This window comes from Phascolarctos cinereus, unplaced genomic scaffold (genome assembly GCF_003287225.1).
Source record: "Phascolarctos cinereus isolate Bilbo 61053 unplaced genomic scaffold, phaCin_HiC Scaffold_4;HRSCAF=312, whole genome shotgun sequence".
In the NCBI taxonomy this organism is placed as follows: Eukaryota; Metazoa; Chordata; class Mammalia; order Diprotodontia; family Phascolarctidae; genus Phascolarctos; species Phascolarctos cinereus.
Window position 1 is genome coordinate 177,069,109 of NW_027555847.1, and position 8,661 is coordinate 177,077,769.

At 41.3% G+C, this 8,661-nt stretch overlaps 1 long non-coding RNA gene across 1 annotated transcript in view; it reads right to left on the reverse strand.

Annotated features, from left to right (window-relative positions):
• Positions 1-8,588, reverse strand: part of LOC144456835 (uncharacterized) — a 301,200-nt gene extending 292,612 nt beyond the window's left edge. Inside the window, exon 1 of the long non-coding RNA XR_013485986.1 lies at positions 8,178-8,588. This is a non-coding gene — a long non-coding RNA (uncharacterized LOC144456835). The remainder of the gene's footprint in view (positions 1-8,177) is intronic.
• Between the last annotated feature and the right edge of the window lie 73 nt (positions 8,589-8,661).

The window sequence follows — 8,661 nt, forward strand, 5'->3', positions numbered from 1 at the left end:
AAGACTTCAAATCTTTCATTTCTGATGGTAAAATAATAATTCATTACATTCATAAACCACAATTTATCTGTGCCCAGTCCATGGGTACTTATTTATTTCCAGTTCTTTGCTTTCTCACTCCTACACAGACACACATACACACACAGAGCTACACTATTATGACTTTTCTCTCTGTTTTTTGATCTCCTTGGGGATATATGACCAGCAGTGGGATAGTGGGACCTCTGAGTCAAAGGGTACAAACATTTTAGTTACTTTATTTGGACAGAATTCAGAATAATTTTTTTAATGGTTGGACCAATTTGCAGCTTCACCAACAATAGATTAGCGTGCCTGCCTTCCCTCAGCCCTTCCAACATTAACTATTTGCCACTTTACTGGGTATAAACTAAAGCCTCCAATTTTTCTTTTTAAATACATTTTATTGATATCTTTTGTTTTTATTTCACCTACATTTCAAAATAAACTTCCAACCAAGAGTCATCTCTTATGACAAAGAATTAAAAAGAGAGGGGAAAAAACAGTGCAGCAAAACAAATCAGGATGTCTAAAAAAGTTTGACATTACATGGAATGTTCCATACCTAAGAAAGAAGGGTGGGGAGAAAAGGTACCTTCTCATACCTCCTCTTTGGGGTCAAGCTTGGCTATTCTAATTTCACAGCATTCAGCCTCAATTGTTTTGTGGCTGTTCTTTCTATTTATACTATTGTGGTTTTTGTTTCCATCATCTTTTGGCTTCTGCTTACTTCACTTTGACTCAGTTCATATATGTCTTTCAATGTTTCTATAAATTCATTATATTCCTTGGGGCAGCTAGGTAGTGCAGTGTAGAGCACTGGGACGGGAAACAGGAAGACCTGAGTTCAAATTTGACCTCAGATACTTACTAGCTGTGTGACACTAAGCAAGCCCCTGAGCCCTTGTTTGCCTCAATTTCCTCAACTATAAAATGGGGATAATAATAGCATCAACTTCCCAGGGTTGTTGTGAGGCTAAAATGAGATAATTGTGCAATGAGATAATAATAGTGCAATGCCTGGAATATAGTAAGCACTGTATTAAATGTAAGCCATTACTATTATTATGGAACTGTAGCATTCCATTCCATTTATGTACCACAACGTGCTTAACTATTTCCTAATCAGTGGGGACTTCTTTTGCTTCTAATTCTTTTCTACTACAAAATGGATTGTTGTGAATATCCTGATGTATATAGTGTCTTTCTTTTAATCATGACCTCTTTGGAGTATGTGCCCAAAAGTGGAATCTCTGGGTCAAAGAATATGGACATTTTAGTCATTTTCTTAAAATAATTGCAAATTGCTTTCCAGAATGGTTGGACCAATTCATAGCTCTACCAACATGCATCTCATCTTTCCCCAACCCCTTCAACACTGACTTGTCCTTAATTTTGTCATATTTACAAATTTGCTGGATATGAGATAAAATTTCAGTTATATTGGTGTGTATTTCTCTTGTTATTAAGTGATTGAGACCATTCTGTAATATGGCTCTTGAAATATTTTCTTGAAATAAAATTCTCTTGAAAAAAATTCTCTTGAAATAAAAATCTGTTTATATCTTTTGGTTATATCCCCTGGAAAGGGGCTCTTGATCTTACACATTTACATTAATTCTTATGTATGTTGAATATCATATTCTTATCAAAGACATTCAATGAAAAGTTTTCTCCCCATCAACAGTTTCCCTTCTTAACCCATAGGAGTAGATTTTGTTAATAGCACTTACTAATTCTTTAGGATAGACATCTCTAAAGAAAATAGCATATAGTTTCATTATTAGTGGGTTTTGAAGTTTTGTTCTGAGATCTCATTTGATGTGGAGATGACCCTACTTGTGTAGACCTGAAAAATCCAACAAGTCCTATCAAAGCTGGAAAGGCTTTGAGGAGAGGCCCAGTGATTGACTGGAAGCCTAGCTAAACTTCAGAGACTCAACAGTTTGGCAACAAAGTGGAGAATATTTTGTGTGCTGAAATTCTCTACCAAGACATAAAAGAGTTGCAATCTGCATGCCAATGAAATAAAGAATCCTTGAAGTATTGGAAACAAAAATATGCATGGAACAACCAATGCTAGCCTAAACAGGAATTAGCAATGATGAATTCTCTTCTAGGGGATAGTAACTGACTGGATATGTGAATTCATTGGTTTAGGGAACTCTTATGTGAGGAAACTCCTTCTGCTGATACAAGTCATCACCTTCTCTACAAGTTATGGTCTTAGAGAGTTGCCTGGAGCATAGAGAGGTTGTGACTTGCCCAGGGTCACATAGTCAATGTGTGCCAGAGGTAGAATGTGAACCTTCTATAAGAAGTCCTTCCCAATTCCCTTTAATGCTAGAGCTTTCCCTCTAGGATTATCTCTAGTTTATGTTGTATTTCTTTGTACAAAGTTTGCATGTCATCTCTCCCATAAGATCGGGAGCATTTTGAGAATAGTGACAGGTTATCATCATCATCGTTACTATTGTTTTTCTTTCTTTGTAATTCCAGCACTCAGTACAGTGCCTGGAACATAGTAAGCTCTTAATAAATTATTGTTGACTGAATGCCTTCAGGCCCAGCTGTCTATCTACCACACCACCCTATTTCTGCCTAATTATCTACTAGGACTAAGGAATTAGGTAGGATTGTGAAGACTTGTTGGGCCAGTTTTATAGTCTTTATTTTTTCCACTTATTTGACTTCTTCAGAAATGCTAATAATTTACTAGGCACTTCTTGGAAAGGAGTGATTCAGCAAATTATGTGATGACCACTAAAACTGCCACAGAAATTCTATCATAGCAAACAAAGATTTCTTTAAAAAAAAAAAAGAGGAATACATGGAGATTGTGATGATATGAATGATAAACCTGGAGTATTTCTCATGTTCCCATGTGCTGCCCCCCTATACTACTCCAAAGAACTACATCCAAAAGAAGACTGGCACTTAGCAGCTAGAGCTGTCCACTCAGTAGATTTTATTGTTTGTTTGTTTGTTTGTAGGCAATTAGGGTTAAGTGACTTGCCCAGGGTCACACAGCTAGTAAGTGTCAAGTGTTTGGTCTGAGGCCCGATTTGAACTCAGGTCCTCCTGACTTCAGGGCCGGTGCTCTATCCACTGGGCTACCTAGCTGCCCCCACTCAGTAGATTTTAAACGGAAAGAAAATTCCACTCATTCTAATTTCCTCTCTTCTAAAAGTGTGGCTTAAGACAATTATCTCTTGTACTTTCTTGGAAAGGGAGATGAGCTTTTCTCCACACTGTCACCATCACCCCACCGTTCACTGGTTATGCTGACTCCTTACATACGGCCTGTGGTTGCCTGCTTCTCTAAGTGAGCCTGAGATAACAAGGTCCTAGCAATCTCTTCTGTTTTGTATCACTTTTCCTGAGCAAAGGTTACCAGACAGTGATTATAAGTAATAGACTTTTTAAGTCTGGTGGTTATCTTAGGAGTTCCTAAGTTCTTCAGCTGCCCTAAGAGAGGTATTTCCCTACAACTACTGCATCAGAGGAGACGTCAACCTGGGGAAATGAGCCACGTATGCGAAGATGGCCAGAAGACCAGGACTTTCAGCTGCATGGCTAGCATTTTTTCAGTATTTGTTTCATGCTTTAATTTTTTTATCAATGCATGCTTATAACCCTTTTGTGATTTAAACATTTCTTTTGTGGTGGAAATAAATAGCTATTTTATATATGATCTACTGTATAAACTGAGCATTTTTAGAGAAGTTATCTGGGGACCCTATCAATCCCTCTATGGGAGTCCTAGACATGAGTCAAGCCAAAATAGATTAAGAAAAAATGTCACCAGAGTTCTATTCTGGGGTGCGGCCACAATGAGTCAGAGAATATGAGAAGAGGCTGAGTCTTCTCTTTGGGGCCAAGATCCCCTAGGACTGCATTTGGTCCATGTGAGCCAACAGTTGGACTTCTTAGTGGAAGGGAGTCTCCTAGCCCCTATGGGCAAATGGCTCTGTTACAATAGTTTCAGAATTATTTAGACACTAGTGAATGGCACTGCATTATGTATCTGTAACATTTAGAAAGCATGTTTTCTAGTTCCTGGATTCATTCAGGGAGCTTGCTGATGGTTAGTTAGCTACTTTTAAGCCATATTAGGCTACAAAAAACTATTTTTAAACAGGCATCCAAAATGCTTTTATTTCTCCACCTTTGTACTCCAAAGCTTATAGCTTTGATGTGAACACCTTTGGAAACTTTAAGGAAAGATGTCTTAGCAACACAAATAAGACTAAACCATCAAAACCCATCAACCTGCCCAATCCTGTAGATACACAAGGTTAAAACCCTTAGATGACCAAATAGTGGGGAGACTTTTAGGCAGCCTTGCACAACATATGGCACTCCACCAAAGGATTTCAGGTGGCCTGAAAAAGGTGTAGGATTGCCACTTCGCACTCTGTTTGTCACATGGCCTGAAGCAACCAACCATCATCATTCTAACCTATCTGTGGCCCAAAGAAGTTTAGCCTATTTTAATTCTGGCCCCTACCTACTGCCAAGTTGTGCAGGTCTGCTCTTAGGGAAAGGGAAAGCACAATGATCCTTGTAATGCTTTGTTTTCCACGGTATAAAAATCTATTGTGTAACATCATTGAAATGTATATACTTGACACATGTATATCAGTATTTCTGTAGGTGTAATATGATTCAGTAGAAAGACCTCTAGATTTAGGAGTAGGAAACCTGGATTCTAGTTCAGTTCTGTCATTGACTATACATGACTTTGGGCAAGTCACTTCATAGAATCGAGTTGGAAGAGACCTCAGACGTCACCTAGTTCAACCTACATCTAAACAAAAATCCTTTCTGCAACATCCCTGACAGGTGGCCATATACCTCCCATTTAAAAATATCCAGTGATGAGCAGCTCACTACTTATAAAAATAGCTCATTTAACTTTTTTATCAAGCCAAAATCTGCCTCTCTGTAGCTTCTACCCATTATGCCTACTTCTGTCCTCTGGGGACAGTAGAATATGTCTAATTTCCAATCCAATGACAGACTTTCAAGTAATAATGATAATAATAATAATAATAATTTAACTACATTAAATTTCATCTTGTTTTATCAGAATATAATTCTACCTGCCAAGATCTTTGTGCATTATAATTTTGTCATTCAACTTGTGAGCTATAACTTCCTGGCTATACTTGGCTTCTCTACCTTCATCCAAGTAATTGGTAAAAATGCTGAACAAAATAGGGCCAAATGCAGATCCCTGAAGCACTTCACTTAAGACTTCCTTTAAGTTTGACACTGAATGATTAACAACTACTTACTGGTCCATCAGTCAACCATTTCTCCATCCACTTAACTGTACTTAGCCCTTCACTACTTCATTTTGTTTACAAGGATTTTGTGAAAAACTTTACATGTAAAATGATTTGCAAATCTTAAAACACTATAAATGTGAACTGTTATTACTATTGTTATTAGCAAACATTTTTAAGGGCTTACTCTACTAAGTCTCAGAATCACAGAATGCTACAGCTAGAAGAAAACTTTGAGATCATCTAGTCCAACTTAATTTTACAAATGAAGAAAACGAGGCCCAAAGAGAAGACATCATTTGACCAAGGATGCACAGCTACTGAGGAGCTGTTAGCAGAACTAGAACTCAAGTCCAGGTCTTTTAACTTTAAATCTACCACTTTTCCCTTTAAATAAGACTTCTACTCATAGCATCGTACTCTGTAACAGTGGTATGAAACTCAAATAGAAATGGAGTCCATTAAATCATACATAAGGATCCACGTGGGCTGAACATTGACTTAGCTTTAAAATGTAACATTATCTATATTTTATTATATTTTTATTTTGTTAAATACTTCCCAATTACATTTTAGTCTGGTTCACTTGTGGGCAGCATATTTGACATCTCTGCTGTGGATGCCAGACAAATAAAAAAGATTTGGTCCTTATCCTGAATAATATAGCTTACATACACACACACACACACACACACACACACACATATACATATACATAAATACACATACAAACACATACACACACATGCTCACAAACATAGGTCAGCATTTTATAATTCCTAGAGAAAAGTTAAAAACAAAGTGTTATGTGAACCATGGTTAGGGAGAGGTTACTTCTGGCTTGGGGAACAGAGAGAAGAAAGGCTTCCTGGAGATGACATTTGAATTATGGCTATGATTTTGACAGAGTCCAGAGGGAGAGGAATTCCAGGCAAATAAATTTTTGCTTAGAAGAAGCCAGGAAAGCACACTGTTCAGAGATTGAGGAATAATACAGTTTCTTCAAAACAAGAATATGTGTGGTAAAGGGTGTGCGGGATGCCATTCAATTTAAAAAAAACCACAGAGGCATCCAAGGAGAAACAGAAAGTTAATTTACTATTCTCGAGAATAGGGTGTCCCTCCACCAGGATACTCTGATGAGGGGAGACAGAGTACAGAAGCAGAAGACCCCTAATGGACAAATCCCCCCTCCCACCAACTGGCCAGTGTTTTGGCTCACAATCTATGGAAACGTAAAACAAAACAAAGAGAACAATATGCATGTCTGTATTTAGCCCCTTAGTTTGCTGAGGTAGTACCAAAGAAGCAATTAAAGATGTGCAGTCAAGCTAGACACTGTACCCTATAGCCAGGTCACCATGACCTAAATATAGCAGCAGGTACAACAACATGGGGGGGGTCCTTCTTCAGGAGTTTCAGGCTTGGCAAACTTTAACTACTGACATAACAATGGCATAGAAGAGGGGGTATACTTGTGGTTAGATTCAGGTACCTCAGGTGATTTCTAGTAAACTGAAACTTAGGCCTGTCAGGCTGCTAGGCCTGTGAGTCTAATACAATTTCTATTTATTCTTCTAAGAAGTTTTCACGGGACCCCTCATCCTACTCAGCCTTATCCCAAACCTTAATTACACTGAGGAGTCTTCACTGGGACATCCCATTCAAGGGGTAGTGGGAGATAAAGCTACAGAGGTGGAAACTAAGGTATGGGAGGCCCTGAATACTTTACTAAGTAATCTGGACTTTTATTTTGCCTTAATAAGGACTCGTATAAGACATAAGGAGAGCTGTGACACTGCTTGAAGGAATGCTATACACTGCTTTTGACTATCCTATTTACAATCCTTTCACATCAGCTTAAGACTTGGATTTTGGTTTTTTGAGTCTTTTACCTTCTCTAGCTACTTTATTTTATTTTTAGATAAGTACGATTTCTTCTAATATTCCTGAGCAGCACTTGGTTGCATATCCTGCCTCCCTGAATGAACTTCACTACCCTGGGCAGCACAGGTAGATGGACTTCACTCCAAGACCTGGTAATTTGGTGATTTTTGCCACATTATTTAATGCTGCTGGTAGTCTGCAAGGGGATGCTGACTGGCCTGCTCACAAACCAAAGTCTAGCACCATCACAGAAACGCAAAGAGGAGACCGGGGAACAAACAATGCAACTGGCACCTTCGGAATCTTAGCCAAGGAGCTCTCGGGGATCTCCGTTCGGAACATGGCCGCCTCGGAGCTCCCCTCTGGGCCCCAGGAGCGGGCCCTCGGCCTTCCTTGATTTCTGCTGCTCCCCGGCTCAACCACTAGGGCTAATCTGCTGCGTCATAGGCAGCGATTTAAAGGAAAATGAGGAGAAAAGGGAAGGAAAAGGAGCAAAATAAGGCAAGTTCCGGGAGGCAGCGGCCGGGGGGTGGGGCGCACCCCTGACACTTCCTGATCATCGTTACGCAGCATTTTGTGCCCGTTTTCTGGGCTCTGGTGACCGGAGACCACAGGGACAATGAAGTGAGAGTGACTCCCTCCCATCCACCCCCGCTGGGGCGGAGGCCCAGGCTCCAGTCTGGGGCAACGTTGCCTATCCCCCTTAGCTTTTAGATGAAATGCTTGGGTGTCCCCTCCCTCTCCCATGTTTTCCCAAGGTGGCCCCGAGGCTGGGGCTCGGTCGGTCCACGAGGCCCGCCTCGCTTTCCACGCCCTCGCAGGCCCCCCTGCCCACGATCTAGACCGTTACATTGCCCTAGCAGCCCCCGCACCCTGCGCCCCCTTTAATTCTGACTGCGCCTCTTGTTACCTTCCCCGGAGCCTGGGTCTGGGGGATCCCCTGCGTCTGTGCTCACTTGGGGTCAGCCCTAGGTCCCTTACCATCCTCAGGCATCGAGACTTCCTGGAGGCCCCCGCCGCCCTCCTCCCTCCTCCTCCTCCAGGGCTGGTCGAGGGGACACGTAGGCTGCCTGGAGCAGAGTTTTTTCCACTAAAGGCAAAAGCCTTTATACGCGCAGTATAATTAAATTTCTGACGGCTCGATCGATTCGTTTTGCAAAGACCAGTCAACATATCCCACTCCTCCCCAACTGATCCTGGAGGGCAGTGGGACGATTAGGGAATCATAAACCCGGAAAGGAAGCAGGAAGAGATGGGGAGGCGAGACTCTTATTAGGCAGAAGAAAGGTGAAGAGCTTCCGCGGGCCAGAGGCAGCCTGGGCCCAGGACCGTTTCCATGGCGAGGGGGCGGGGAAAGATTGGCGGTAGGGGCGGGGCTCTGCGGTGCCAGGCCCAGGAGACGTGACGCGGGAGACGTGACGCGAGAGACGTGGCGCGAGCCTGGGGCTGCGAAGGAGGGGAGGGG